The 16,504-nt window shown below is 33.9% G+C and overlaps 1 pseudogene; it reads left to right on the forward strand.

The window, feature by feature from the left end:
* The first annotated feature begins 6,324 nt into the window (after positions 1-6,324).
* On the forward strand, positions 6,325-13,992 carry LOC127130060 (uncharacterized; annotated as a pseudogene).
* The last annotated feature ends 2,512 nt before the right edge of the window (positions 13,993-16,504 follow it).

Consider the following 16,504-nt stretch of genomic DNA (forward strand, 5'->3'; position numbering starts at 1 on the left):
AATTGTACTCTGACAGTAAAGCTGCTATTAGCATAGCTCATAATCCAGTTCAACATGACAGAACCAAACATATCGAGATTGATCGATACTTCATAAAGGAGAAGTTAGATGCGGGAATCATATGTCTACCCTTCGTGACTTCAAATCAACAAACTGCGGATATCCTGACCAAAAGCTTGGCAAGGCCTACTTTTGAGTATTTAATAGACAAGTTGGGCATGATAGATATCTATGCACCAACTTGAGGGGGGGTGTTGGAAAATATATTATTTCCGATTTTATTATTGTCTTTAATACTACCTTTATTTTTCTTTATTCTCAATTAAGGATAAAATAAATTGTAATTATTGTATCTTCACTATATAAACCAGCTAAGGCTGATGAATAAAAAATAACAGCTTTTACCAATTTTTCTAATATGGTTCAGAGCCTGGTTCTAGTGGATTATTTTTTCCTAAGATCTGTGTAGAAACAATTTTTCCTCCATTAGATTATCTAGGTAACCATACTTCCCAGGACATTTATGTCACGGATGTTCATGGTGAAACATGGGAATTCAAACATGTTTGTAGGGGCACGCCAAAGGTGCATATGTTAACAACTGGGTAGAGTGATTTTGTAAAAGATAAGCTACTTGTTTCGGGGGATTCTCTTGTGTTTTTGAGGGCTGAAAATGGTGATCTTCATGTTGGAATTCGAAGGTCTAAAAGACAAAACGATATTGGAGTTAACCCTTCATCAAAGAGGAAACTTGGTAGTGAAAATGGAATTCGTATTGGATCATCCTACTTCGGACTTACCTCGTCTTCAGAAGAGATAGATAATAAACTTCAACAAAATGATCAAGAAAATGGATTGAGAATAAGTGATAAGATTATGGGGAGGGGAAAAGTGAAGGCTGAAGATGTTCTTGAAGCAGTAAGACTTGCTGTCAATATGCAGCCGTTTGATGTCGTTTACTATCCTCGGGTTGGTACTCCCGAGTTTTTTGTGAAACCCTCTTTGATTAGAAAAGCACTCCAAATTAGGCGGTGTTGTGGAATGAGGTTCAAGATGGCCATTGAAATGGAAGACTCGTCAAGGACACATTGCTTTATCGGAACAATTGCTTTTGTTCAGGCTGCTGATCCAGCATGGCCTGACTCTCTTTGGAGACTTCTGCAGGTATAGACTTGTTTATCATTACATACTCCTTTTGAACTCGGTTATAATCAAATATAACTAATTGCATTTTCAACTTTGTTTCTGCTTTTAATAATTTTTGATATCATACTTTTTAGGTTACTTGGGATGTATCTGATTTACTTAAAAATTCGAAAAGGGTGAATCCGTGGCAAGTGGAAATAGTATCGAACATTCCACCGTTAAGGAAGAAACCGAGATTGCTTGATCATCAAGCTTTCCCCATTGATGGCCAATTTTCAATGCCAATTTTTCATTTACCAGAAACTAGTCCTGCTGGTATGCAGGGAACCAGGCATGATCCTTTTGGTCTCTCTTTATCAGACCTTCACATCAATGAGTCTCCATTGGGTCTCCTGAATCCTAATTTCCAACAACCATTTGATCACAATGCTACACCATCGATGACAGTCCCGAGTAACGCTGTATTGCAAAAGGCGAATGACAGTGAGAATGTTTCGTGCTCAGCATCAGAGAAGCAGGATCATGCAAAGCCGACTCAAATTGTGCTTTTAGGCCAAACCATACGGAATGACCCGGGGCATGAAAATGCTGTGAAGAAAAATCTGAATAAATGTGAGTGGATCCTATAACCATAATTTCCTATAAACATGTTTGGTTTATAAGAAGTTAACTATGTATTCCAACAATTACACGTTTGTTTTCAATTCTGATTCATCTTGCATTATGTGTATTCTAAAGCTGAAATTTTATATCATGTCACTCAAAAAATTGGTGCGCATCACCAAGAATTAAGCAAATAAAACACACAAGAGTTGACTAATCAACTTCAACAATATTAAAGCAAATGGAGAGTTTAAGATTTGCTCTACTCTGTTGTTAGTTCTAGCATCTCTCTTTTATTGACTGATCAATAGGGTGAACAAGTAATATTAGTATAAACGAAACTTAAATTTGAAATAGATGATTAGTATGGAATTAACATTATAATGACAGAAACAATGGAGATTGAGCATTCAGGTATTATTAGAAATGAATAAAATTTAGTATCTTTTTTATATTGCAAAAACTGGTTCATCTCTTAGAAATTGATATATGATAATAATATATTTGGTGTTGTTTCAGGGAGTTCATCAAAAGAGGCAGCGTGACTGTTGTATTAGCAATGGAAGGAAGAATTATGATCTTGTAATGTGACAATCCAATAGCCATGATTTGCTATAAACATGATCTTGGGTTGATAAGAAGTTATCTATGTATTCTAGTTCAATTCTGATTCATCTGATATAAAGCTTTTATTTTAAGTTGATTTTTGTTTTGTTATGTTATTAAAAGTTTATGGTTTAGAGAATACATGCAACACTGATATTATAAAACATGGCTAATTAAGTTTTCAAGTACCCTTCAGAGTGTAGTGTGGAATAATGACAAATAATAACCTAATGACAAATAATCTAAAAACATAATAAAATAGGAAAATAAGAAAAAAAAATTAGATAAATTCCTAAATACAATTATAGAAGAATATGCATCAAAATACACTGATCACTTGTACCAATCATCATTCTCCTTTAGGTTTCATACTTATCCTTTTAGGACAATTTAATCGGAATCCATCTTGTGAATCAAGAGTTATTTGGTTGTGAAACCACACATTTAATTCATTTTGTTTCCAATCAGTCCAATACAATGATATCATGTCTTAGACCCCTCACTTACTGGTCTGTCTGTTTACTCTTTCGTTCAAAGTTCATTTACCTTTATGGTTTCCCATGCCACCATGTTCTCTTGGTACAAGTCACTTTGATCATCATTGCAGTTACACCCTTGAATTTGCGTTTGTCTTGTTAGTCCTAGTTGTGTCGGAAAACACCTATTTATTTCTTCCCTTTGTTTTCGTGGTTCCACGAACTACGATGCTCTGACTTTCTCATTGCACGATGAGAATACGCAGGCACAAGGCTTCGAACCATTGGTGAATACAATCCTAATTATTCCTTTTGTCTTGGGGCACCACCCAGATCTATCATGATCCATTATCTACCTTCAATCATAAACATTCATCCAAGTGACATATTGTTTCTTTGAAACCAAATAAAATTTCATTTGGAATTTCATATATACCCTTTTAGGACACTTGTCCACCTTTGTGCCAAGATATGTTTGCTATGGAACCAAACACTTATTTCCTTCTTTTTGGTTATGACAATATATTGGGTATACCTTTGTCCCTCCACATCTTAGTATATACCACATTTACTCTATGATACAAATTTACTTCCCTCCTAGGGATTCCAATATACGTTTACCTTTGGGTTTCAAATCATATCCTCAGTCACTTTTACCAAATCCTTCATTTCTGTGACTTTGGTTACCTTTCTCTATCATTTCATTCATCTTCATGATGCATTCGTAATTCTACCTTCATTCACTTCATATGATATACTCTTGCTTTGAGCCAAATACATTATCTCTTTGAGCTTCATCTTGTGTCTGCTTGTGAACCAAGAGATGTTTGCCTTAATGTCAAACACCTAATTCCTTCTTTTTGGTTATGACCATGCAGTGGGCATGCCTAATTTCCTCCACGTCTTAGTCTATACCATCTTTACTCTTGGGTTCAGATTTCATCCCTTTTAGAGTCAAACAATATTATCCTTTGGTTCAAACCATATTTGTTATCACACTTCTTTTCACCTCCAACCACTAGTTCTATTAACTATGGAACTCTGAATTCCTTATTGCACTATAATGATACGTATGCATGAGGGCCCTAACCCTCACCGAGCACTTTATCTTATTTTTTTTCTTTTTCTCTATTCTTTCGCGAGTAATCTTTAGATATAACATCCATCCGAGCAAAGAACAATCAAAACGGTTCCCGTTGAGTACGACAGATGTTAGGGGTGTTAATACCTTCCCCTTGCATAACCAACTTTCTTACTCAGTTTCTCTTTTCCCGGGTTTTATCGATGTTTTCTCTTTCCTTCGGGAATAAATAAAGTTCGATGGCGACTATATTGTATGTTCGAGCATGCGATGTGTTCGGGTATATTTCCACTATCTTCAATGACGTTCCTTTGAAGCTTTTATTCTCGGTCTTATTTCAATCGTTGCATGCACCAAAACGTAAAATAATTGAAAATGGCCCATAGTTTCAAGACAAATGGATCTGGAACATTATTGATTTTGGTGGACTCCTGGTTGTTTTTGCAGGTACATAATATAGAGAATTGACTACTATTCAGATAAATATTTGTCCAATTCATGATTCAGCGAATGCATCTGTGTGGTGGCATGATCTCCATGGTTTTTCTGTTAAATCAACATACTTCTTGATAAATATGCCGAAGATGGTTCGATATAGAAGAATAAAACCAAAGCGTTAAAACTAGAGTGGTCCTCTAATTTATCAAGCAATATTCAGACAATTGTCTGACAATTAATTCTTAACAGGTTACAAACTATAGACGAATTAGCGAAATATGGAGTGGCATCGGGACAGCATGATCAGGTTGTGTTTGGGGCCTAAGAAATCTCATCTTGACCTCTTTCTCCATTGAACAGTTTCCGCATGACACTCTAGGTGGCTTAAGGTATCTACAATAACAGACGAAGAATCTCTGGTGACTTATATTCTTAGCTTCAATACGAAGATGAAAGGCAAGAACGCCAAGAACTAAATATTGTTTAAAAGGTCCTTCTAAGAATCTCTCATGGGAATGGTTAGAGCTAGATCCTTATGATCTTTGAATATTAATAGGAATGAGTGGTTTATTTATCCCTTAACCACTTTTACTTTGTAATTAGTGTAATTTAGGTCGTTTATTTTTGTATTTGGGTTAAACACTAACTTCTAATACAATTATCATTACTTATCGGAAAAAAAAGTTTTAACTTACATCATCAATATTAATGGTGCACGAAATTGGTGGCACACAAAAATGGTAACATTAAATTTAATTAATGGTTCAGATTTATTAAAATGAAAATTTGAACATTTACACATTCTCTCGTACAAATTTTTTTAACTGATCAAAAATATGCAGGAGGTGGTTTTTTAAAATAAAGAAAAATGGGATAATAATTTCACAAATTTCAACCATGATAGATTTGAATACGGAGAAAATTATTTTTACATCAAATGCATTCAAAAATAATGGATACCCACACTTGAAAAATTTAATTCTTCACAAGATGTTAAATGGTGAATTCACGGGGGTTTCCAATAGATTTAAAAGAAAATGAAAGAAACACTTGTGGAAATATAAAATATAGAATAAATAATAGTTTTTCTTGTGTTATATGTGAATTAACGAAAACAACATTTCTATTAATTTAAACTATAGTTTTAAACTTAAAAATGATTATTAAGTTAGATATTGGTCACTTTCTGTCAAGGATTTGAAAGTAGAACTTTAAGGATTGTCCCGTAAAAGAATTATTTCTATAAGATTAAATTATGTTGGGACTTTGGTTAGTATAATTAGAGTAATGAACAACATAATATGAACAATAATTAATTTTTGCATAAAAATTATATGTTATTTTACGCAAACAAAAATTTAATGGTTAAACACTAAAAAATTATAAACTCTAAGCGAGACAAAATTTAAGTTCAGAAAGTTCTTATAGAAGTTGTGTTAAAATAAAAAAAAGTATTGATGAATTGGATTAAAAAACATGTGTCAATTGCATAAAATATTTAAGGTTGTTTTGTTAGACATTCCTATAAGTAGGGTTTGAGGGACAACAAAACCAACGTTTTCTGTTATGGTTTTATACACCGGGTCTCTATTTTAACGCAAACACTAAACCCTGTTTTTCTTTTCAACTAATTTTCAGGAGAAATTCATGGAAAGGTTTTTATTTATAAAGTTTATGAGCTTAATTTTTGTTTCCTGTTTATTCTACACACATAATACTTTTTTCATATACACTGAATCCTATTTCTTCAACTCTCCATTTTTCAATAGGTTCTTATTTTCACTATTTTTTCATCTTTCTTTATAACTTTTATTTGTAAAACTCAATCATGGCTGGTTACTATTTTTGTCTTGTTATAATTGGAAACAAAATAAATTTATTAAGCAAGAAATTCAATACAGTGACATTCTTTTTTTTCATGTTTTGATGCAGAATTCAATTTTAAAATGGCAAGAACCAACGGTTGCAGTCGAACTCGTCCTTCTAATAAAAAGAAGGATAATGAGTCAAAGAAGAGGTTGATCGATGGGAACAGAGATGTGGATCCTCAGTTATGGCATGCTGTTGCTGGAGGAATGGTTCGAATTCCAGAAATTAACTCTAACATCTTCTACTTCCCTCAAGGTCATGCCGAGCATGCATATGAACCTGTCCATTTTCCTGCCGACTTCAAAATTCCATCCCAAATTCCATGTAGGGTTGCAGCTATCCATTATAGGGCTGATCCTCACACAGATGAAGTGTATGCAAAACTCAGACTTGTTCCGCTACATATATGTGAAGTTAGTTTTGATGATGACGCTGTTGGTGGCGGCATTGATAACATGTCTGAAACTAAGTATCAGTCTTATACGAAAACCTTGACACAATCTGATGCAAACAATGGTGGTGGATTCTCTTGTCCTAGGAAATGTGCAGAAACACTTTTTCCTCCATTAGACTATTCAGATATGCTTCCTACTCAGGACATTTTTCCCATGGATGTGCATGGAGAAACATGGATATTCAGACATGCTTATAGGGGCATGCCGAAGCGGCATCTGTTAACAACTGGGTGGAGTGACTTTGTGACCGATAAGCTACTTGTTTCGGGGGATTCACTTGTGTTTGTGAGAGATGAACACAGTGATCTTCATGTTGGAATACGAAGGTCTAAAAAACGAAACGACTGTATATTTAACTTTTCATCAAAGAGGAAACTTGGACCATCCTACGGTGGACTTATTTCCTCTTTTGGAGAGTTGAGAATAAGTGATAAGGTAATGGGAGTTGGTAAAGTGAAGGCTGAAGATGTTATTGAAGCAGTAAAACTTTGTGTCAATATGAAACCGTTTGATGTGGTTTACTATCCTCGGGTTGGTACTCCTGAGTTTTTTGTGAAACCCTCTTTGATTAGAAAAGCCCTTCAGGTTAGGTGGTGTTGTGGAATGAGGTTCAACATGGCCATTGAAACGGAAGACTCGTCAAGGAAACATTGGTTTATGGGAACAATTGCTTCTGTTCAGGCTGCTGATCCAGCATGGCCTGACTCTCTTTGGAGACGTCTGCAGGTATATACATGATTATTACATACTCCTTTTGAACTCAAATTTATAAGCAAATATAACTAATTGTATTTTTATATTTTGCTTGATTAATCTTTTGATATAATGATAATTTTAGGTTACATGGGACCGACCTGATTTAGTTACAAATACCAAGATGCTGAATCCGTGGGAAGTCGAAGTAGTATCGGACATGCCTCCGTTCCCTTTTCTCCCTTTCTTGCCATCAAGTAAGAAACTGAGATGGGATCAACATCCAAGTTTTCCCATAAATGGCCAATTAGCAATGCCAACATTTCCAAACAATGAAACTCCAAATGTTGATAGTACTGTAGGCATGCAGGGAGCCAGGCATGATGATTTTAGTTTCTCCAAATCATCCTTTCACCTTGAGAAAATTCCATTAGAACTCTTTATGTCTCATTTCCGACAATCATTTGATCAGGATGCTTCAACATCCGCTACTGTCTCTAATAGACCAACATTGCAAAAGGATAGCAGCAGTGAGAATGTTTCAGACTGGATAACAATTTCTAAACAACCATTAGAGAAACTGGATCATGCGAAGCCGAAAGAGTTGATGCTTTTTGGCCAAACAATGAATCATGCGAAGCCGAAAGTGTTGGTGCTTTTTGGCCAAAGGATACCAATTGAAAATGCTGAGATGAAAATCACTAATTATTTGTCTAATCCTCTACCAGACCTGCCAAAACATTCCTATGGTGAGAGGCTAGAGTGTAATCCCGAGAACCAATGCAAAAAAGATACTTGTAATGAAGAAATAGTGGTGATTGAGCATTCAGGTATTATTAGAAATGAATAAAATTTAGTATCTTTGTTATATTGCAAAAACTGGTTCATCTCTTAGAAATTGATATATGATAATAATATTTTTGGTGTTGTTTCAGGGAGTTCATCAAAAGAGTCGGCGTGATTGTTGTATTAGCAATGGAAGGAAGAATTATGATCTTGTAATGTGACAATCCAATAGCCATAATTTGCTATAAACATGATCTTGGGTTGATAAGAAGTTATCTATGTATTCTAGTTCAATTCTGATTCATCTTATATAAAGCTTTTATTTTAAGTTGATTTTTGTTTTGTTATGTTATTAAAAGTTTATGGTTTAGAGAATACATGCAACACTCATATTATAAAACATGGCTAATTAAGTTTTCAAGTACCCTTCAGAGTGTAGTGTGGAATAATGACAAATAATAACTTAATGCCACATTTTGTCGCGGCCAGCCAGATAAATCTTAGGGTGGTTTTCATCAACCTAATTTAAGGAAGACATGTATTAGTGATTTCAAAACATTATCATGGCATTGTGCTCACATTCTTAACAAAGAACAATTAAGGTCTGAATTTTTTGCAATCATGGTTTTTCCGAGTTCAACAAGTCATATCAAAAGTCAACTTTGTATCTATTTTATATTGTTCATTGATATCGGTTATGTTGTAAATAATTACTAAAATCTTATATTATATAAGGCTTTAAGTTAATAGTAAACAATTGATGGAGCTAGCTACTGAAGCTTTGACTTCGTTTCTTATTGCACTTACTAAGCTCTTATGATACCACCCATAATGACAAAATGTTTTGACCCGAGAAAATCACCAATGTTAATGATGGGTTTAAATGATCTTATTTGGTCTGCAAAGTCACACTCATAGATTTCCAAACATGTATATAACCAGTGAGATATAATCATTCTTTAGAGTAAGTAGTATGGGACTTGGATTTGGTCTAATATCGAGAATCACCAATGTTAATTAATGAATAGATATCTGAGATTGGAGTAGGATGAAAAAAATGAGAGAGGAAGTACAAGAGGATATGTATCGAGTAGTATGTGGTTCATGTTGGGGAGACAGGAGAAGACGGAAGCGATACCAAAATCAATGTTCTAGTGAAGAAAATGTCATCGGTTTAGTATATTTTAAGTGTTTATACATTCGAACCAAAAGTTTAATTAGAGTGAATGACAGTAAGGAAATTTAGAAGTACTTGTAAGTTGTAAACTTTGTTATAGATAAAGCCAATTCACTTCATTTCTCTACCAAACGGATTGCAGAAGCTGGCAATAAGGGAAGGAGCGTTCACATGTTTTCTTCCAAGGCTTTTGGATGATTTTAGTCACATACGACAGGTTAGAGTCCTTTTTTTTTCTTTCCTTTCTTTTTCATGTAAAGTCATTTTTGTCTTGTCTTTATCACAACATGGTATTTTCATAGATGATACAGTGATGACTGTCTCTAATGACCTGACATTGCAAAAGGAGAGAACCCGTGAGAATGATTCGTGCTCGATATCAATTTCTACACAGCGGTCAGAGGAACTGGATCATGCGAAGCCGAAGCAGATTGTGTTGTTTGGACAAACAATACAAATTGGTCAGGACAAACAATACTTTGGAGCAGAAACAGTGGAGATTGAAAATTTTCAAGGACATAATTCACTAGATCAAACAGATTTTATTAAAGAAGGGAAAACATTGATTATTAATTCAAATATTAATAAGGGAAAAATCTAGGAATTTTGATGACTCTTGAAAATCACAATGTAAAATGAGAAAAATCATCCAAACGGCAAAAAAAATAAAATTATAGTCATGTGAAAGATTCATATTTTTCATACAAGAATCAGTGTAAGTATCATTATCCTATGATATGACCATGGAGGAGTTTGTGAAGAAGAACTATAGTTATATTGTAGAACAATATGATATTTATAAAGATGATGAAAAGTTAAGTGTTGGAGTTGTAGAACAATATCATATCTCCATACAAGACATAAGTTCATGAAATTCAAGAGAGAGTGAAGCAGTACATGGTTTTAGATTCTACGTTTTCTATTAATGTTCATTCTGTTGATGGATTCAAGGTGATGACAACAAATTGTATCAAGCTATTGAAGATGCTTTGTTTGAATTTGAACTACTAAATCATTTTGCATCAGCATTTAATAAAGTAAGCATATGGGACATTTCAAAATCAAATGTTTTCTTTAGGTAAGTCAAGCATATGTGAAAAGTAGAAGTTTAGGATCATCCTTATTATAACTAATATTTGGATGAATTTATATTTCACAGAAAACCATTTACATAATGTAAAAAAAACCAGAGCAGAATATATGTAAGTGAACTGTGAAAGTAAGCAAAGGAGTAGCTGAAAGCAAAGCCCCACATCGTTTATCTCAAAGAAAAAACTCAAGTGTTTATATAATCTGCAAGTAATGTCTGAATTGAAAAGATGTTCAACTGGGCTTCTTGCTCAAACTAAGCCCATAAATTTATTGAAAGAATTTAAATTAATTAAATTCTAAAAAATTGTCATATTTTTATCCTAAGTATACAAAAGTGGAGGGAGTTTTTAAAGTCAGAAACATACTCCCTTCTGACGATACTTGAAAAATATTGTAGGATCTATGCTTGGATATGATTCAAGTGAAATATCAATAAAATGAAAAGGAATTTCCTTGACATAATAATAATGCGTATGATGTTCACAAATTAAAATAATGCTTAAACTTGAAATAAGGAATTTCCTTGACATAAAAAGAGATATGTGCCCTCAATCAAATAGAAAGGAAGAAAAAGGTGAAATCGAAGAAACATGACGAAAACGCCAATGTTTATGGATTCTATTTCGTCTCATTCTCTCCTTTCTCTAACTTCATCCTCTCCCATCAGATTATGGCTTTTTTATTTTATTATTTTCATACTCTAATTTCTACTAATTTCTTATGAATGCTTTTTGTTAATTTCAATTTCTTCTTCTTCTTCTTCTTTGATTTTGGTCGGTTTATAACTGTTTGCTCTGAAGCTTGTGTTTCCTAATTTTATTCAAATGACCTGTTATCAATATATTCAAACAATGATTAAATGCTATACAAAAAAAATTGATTTATAATTTGTCTTAAAAGTAACTTCCGTTATTTTGTTGTTATAACCGTTTCAAAGCAGTTAGTTTTAAGTGTAACTCTTTCAAAGTACAGAGATTCTTACTATCTCAGAAACCATTTTACATCAACTTCTAAACTTTGTTATTCTAAACCCAATTCACTCTTGATTTCTGTAGCCTATATTTCTTACAAACCTTCCATTCAGTTGCTTAACTCACCATTACATCTCTCTCTTACTCATTGCAGAACCTGGCAACAAGGGAAGGTACTTTTCTTTTTCCTTTCTTTATATTCTTCATCTTTCTTTTTACTCTTTCTTCTACTCTTGTTTTATTTTCTATTTCATTTTTATTGCTTCATGCTCTTAAGTTTCAATTCTCTTTTCTTTATTCTTTGATATGTTAATGAACTCTGGAAGGGGTAGAATAGGCTGCATCTTTGAGTTACTGATATGGAAGTGATTATGTTATAGGGAGTATTGATTCAACAAAAATAATCCATTCTCTTGTGTTTCTTACACTTTTTGTTCTTTCTATGTGGTTTTACAAATTTCCAGTGCTATGACTATTGATTCAACAAAAAAAGTATACTGTGTGGTATTTCATTACAATCACTATTTCCGTAATTTCTCTCTAATTGATATCACAACTTTCCTTTTCATGCAGCAATCGATTTTAAAATGGCAGGATCTAGGAAAGGAAAAGAAAAAGCTTGCAATAGAGAGTCAAAGAAGAAGAAGAAAACAGATGGGAACAAAGATGTGGATCCTCAGCTGTGGCATGCTTTTGCTGGAACAATGGTGCAAATTCCAAAAGTTAACTCTAGCATCTTCTACTTCCCTCAAGGTCATGTTGAGCATGCATGTGAACCTGTCAATTTTAGTGCTGACTCCCGAATTCCATCCCAAATTCCATGTAGAGTTGCAGCAATCCATTATAGGGCTGATCCTGACACAGATGAATTGTATGCAAAACTCAGACTTGTTCCTCTGCAGATTAGTGAGGTTAGTTTTGATGATGGCGATGTTGCTGGCATCAATGATATGTCTGTAACTAAGAATAACTATCAATCTTATACGAAAACCTTGACAAAATCTGATGCAAACAATGGAGGTGGATTCATTTGTCCTAAGAATTGTGCAGAAACACTTTTTCCTCCATTAGACTATTCATTTACGCTTCCTTCTCAGCACATATATCCCACGGATGTGCATGGCGAAATGTGGAAATTCAGACATTCTTATAACAGCATGCGGAAGCAGCATCGGTTAACAGCTGGGTGGAGTGCTTTTGTAACCAACAAGCAACCTGTTTCAGGGGATTCACTTGTGTTTTTGAGAGCTGAAAACGGAGAACTTCATATTGGAATTAGAAGGTCTAAAAGAGGAAACGACTTTGGATTTAATCCTTCATCAAAGAGCAAACCTGGTAATGAAATTGGAACTCGTCTAGTACCATCCTACGGAGAACTTACCTCGTCTTCAAGAGAGAAAGACGATAAACCTCAAAAAACTAGTAAAGGAAATGAAATGGGAATTGGGAAAGTGAAGGCTGAAGATGTTATTGAAGCAGTAAAACTTGGTGTCAATATGCAGCCGTTTGATGTCGTTTACTATCCTTGGGTTGGTACTCCGAGTTTTTTGTGAAAAGCTCTTTAATTAGAACAGCATTTCAGATTAAGTGGTGTTCTGGAATGAGGTTCCAGATGGCCATTGAAACTAAAGATCCGTTAATGATAAATTGGTTAATGGGAACAATTGCTTCTGTTGAGGATGCTGATCCAGCATGGCCCGACTCTCTTTGGAGACGTCTGCAGGTATAGACATGTTTATCACATACTCCTTTTGAACTCAGATTTAGAAGCAAATATAACTAATTGTATTTACAACTTTGTTTGAGCTTTGAATAATCCCATACTTTTTAGGTTACATGGGATCTTCCTGATTTAATGACAAATACAAAAAGGCTGAATCACTGGCAAATTGAAATATTCCCGGCTATGTCACTTCCAATCTCTTTTTCCCCTTTCTTGCCTCAATACCTAACTTTTCCAAACAACTTTCAAACACCAAATGTACCAGAAACTAGTACTGCAAGCATGCAGGGAGCCAGGCATGATCATTTTAGTCACCTCGAAAACATTCCATTAGATAACCCAGCATTGCAAAAGGAGAGCACCAGTGAGAAGGATTCGCCCTCAATATCAATTTCTACACAACCGTTGGAGAAAGTGGATCATGCGAAGCCGAACCAGATTGTGCTTTTAGGACAAATAATACAAATTGACTCGGGAAATGAAAATGCTGAGAAGAAAATCACTAGTTCTTCTTCTGATCCTCTACAAGACCTGCCAAAACTTTCCTCTGGTGAGAGGCTGGAATGTGATCCCGAGAGCCAATGTAAAAAAGATACATTGCCAGGAGAAACAGTGGAGACTGAAGATTGAGGTAAGAGTTAGAAATGAATAAAGTGTAGTCTCCTCTAGTTCTTCTCTTAGAAATTGATATATCTGTTTCAGTGAATTCATCAAAAGAGGCAGGGAGACAGTAGTATCAGCAATGAAAGGAAGAAATCTGATCATGTACTGCAACATATACGTTGTTGCAAAGTTTGATTAGGAAAAAATCTGAGTGGATCCTATCGGCATAATTTCCTATAAACATGATTGGTTTATAAGAAGTTGTCTATGTATTCCAACTCTTGTACACTTTATTTCAATTAGCATTGTATGCATGCTAAGGCTGAAAGTTTATTTCACTTCTGTTTTTAGTCATGCAAATAAACTTTCTTACTTGATCTGAAAAAGTGAAGAATGGAAGAAAGAAAGGAAAAAAAAAGATCAAGTTTGGTAAGATAAAAGAAAGCAAACAAAACAAAACTAATTTTTTTAATTAGTATGCAAAAATATATAATTAATTTCATCAAAACAAAACAATTTTTATTAATTTTTTTATAAGTTTAAATAACATTCTAATTACAGAATTGGTCAAGTATATTTTTAGTGGAACTCAATGTTTAGTTTCCGAAGAAAACTATAATTACATGAATTGATAATTGAGTTGTCTTACATAATTAATAATGGGGCATGGCACAAGATGCAAAATTACTGTTATCACTTGACACCACATTACATTAACAAAGATACACAAATGATAAAATTGAAAGACATTTTTCTTTAACTTGTAAAGGGAACAAGTAATAATTACATAAAAAAAATATTAGGGTGACAGTACTTGGACTTGGATTGAAGGATTCTTATATGAAAAATCTAAGCTATGGAATATACCACCCTCTGGTGTGTAACATGAAAAATACCCTCTAAAATGTATATAAAGAAGAATAAGGCAAGTTCTGAGAATTTAGACCTTAATCAAAACCAAAACCTATACGAGAAAGAGAAGTAGAGTCAGAAATAAGAGTTAAAACTCCAACTTCCGCTAATGCTATCGGTAAGGAAGTATCATTACCACAATCGTCTAAAGAAAATCAGCTCACTATATTTCAATAAATGTTAATGTTGTTAAGAAAAAAAAAACACAATAGCAACACAAGAGATTAATTTGGAAATTCTACCATCAGAGAATAACTATGTAAAAATTATTATAACATATAAACTACCCTCTAAAGGTGAGAAAAATATTCAAGAAGGGGGTTGAATTGTGTATGCCAAAAAATCCGTTTCACTTCTGATTAAGAACTTCAGAATCTGAACCACATAACCAAACATATTATCCTGATTCCTCTCCTAAACTGAGAGTAGTTCAGCCCCTTGCCTCAACAAGAGCTTTTCACTGTAACCAAACAGATTACAATTGCTCAAGCACACTTGCAAGAGACTTCAATGCTCAATCAACGTAGAAAGAGACTTTTGTTCAAGCAACCTTGCAAGAGACTTCAACTCAATCAACCTAGAAAGAGACTTCACTTGCTCAAGTACACAGACAAGAGACTTCAATGCTCAAGCACGCAGGCAAGAGACTTCCTCTACTTTAAACAAATAATTTAGTAGAAAAGGTAACTACTATACTTTGATACACAATTTGAAGTATAACGGTTGTGCAACAATCACAAAGGTTTTCAATCTTTCTAAGATTTCTAATATAATATAAGATAAGAAATCTTAAGATATTGTGCTATAATAGTTACAAAAATAATAGCTCAGAGTTATGCCAAGATCTTATAATACGTTGTGATGTTGTAATTTGTAATCTTACTTCAAGTCTTCAGCTTCCTTTTATAGAAGAATAAAAAAGAGTCGTTGGAGGATTTGAACAACAACAAATTTAGTGAAGAAGTATGCTAAGAGAGACGTTGGAGACTAGCATCTGATTAGAAGTATTGTTCAATGGATAATGATATTGTTCACAACACCTTTCGAAGTACTAGGTATCTACCAAAAGGTAGAACAGACTGAAGAGATCACATCACCATCCCTTGAGCCTTGCAAAACCAAATCCTAGTTGACTTTGTCCAGAAATCTGTCGCTTTGACAAGATTAGTTAGCTTTGGTGCAGAGTACGGATCAGAAGTTGAGCTGTCACCAGAGGCTAGAACAACATACCAAAGTCTAAGCCTTCAGATGTTGATGAATACGTTCAGAGTTACCAGATTCTGATCATCCAAAATCTGAGTAACATTGCTTCTTCACTTATGCTTTTAACAGGATTAATTCATGATGAATTCTTAGCTTGTGATCCTGCACATTTGAACATATTATACCCATTTGTTCTATAAATACTTTGTTATCATCAAAACTCAGGTGATATGAACAATCTTGTTTCAACAATCTCCCTCTTTTTAATGATGACAAACAAATGTATTTAAGAATAATGGTTGGTCAGTTTTAACTAAATTGACAATATCAGAGTATGAGGTTTGTAAGCCCCTCTGAGTCTAATAGTCCATAGGTTTAGTTTTGTAAGCTCCCCCTAAGTTCTATCCAAGTTAATTTAAACTTATTTCGATAAAAAATAATATGTTCAAAAGAAAGCATTACCAAAATAATGAATAATTAGGGTTCTGGTAAATTAAAAGCATTAATAAATACTTTTAACATTCTTAAATATTTCCATGTATTTTCTACCCATTTTGTCATCAACAAAAAGTAAGTTCGGACATGTCAATATAGAAGAGGACAAAAAATAGTTAATAATACAAACACATATATGGAAAAAAAGTTAATCGTGCAAAAATATAGTATGAAC

Source organism: Lathyrus oleraceus, chromosome 3 (assembly GCF_024323335.1).
Source record: "Lathyrus oleraceus cultivar Zhongwan6 chromosome 3, CAAS_Psat_ZW6_1.0, whole genome shotgun sequence".
Taxonomy (NCBI): Eukaryota; Viridiplantae; Streptophyta; class Magnoliopsida; order Fabales; family Fabaceae; genus Lathyrus; species Lathyrus oleraceus.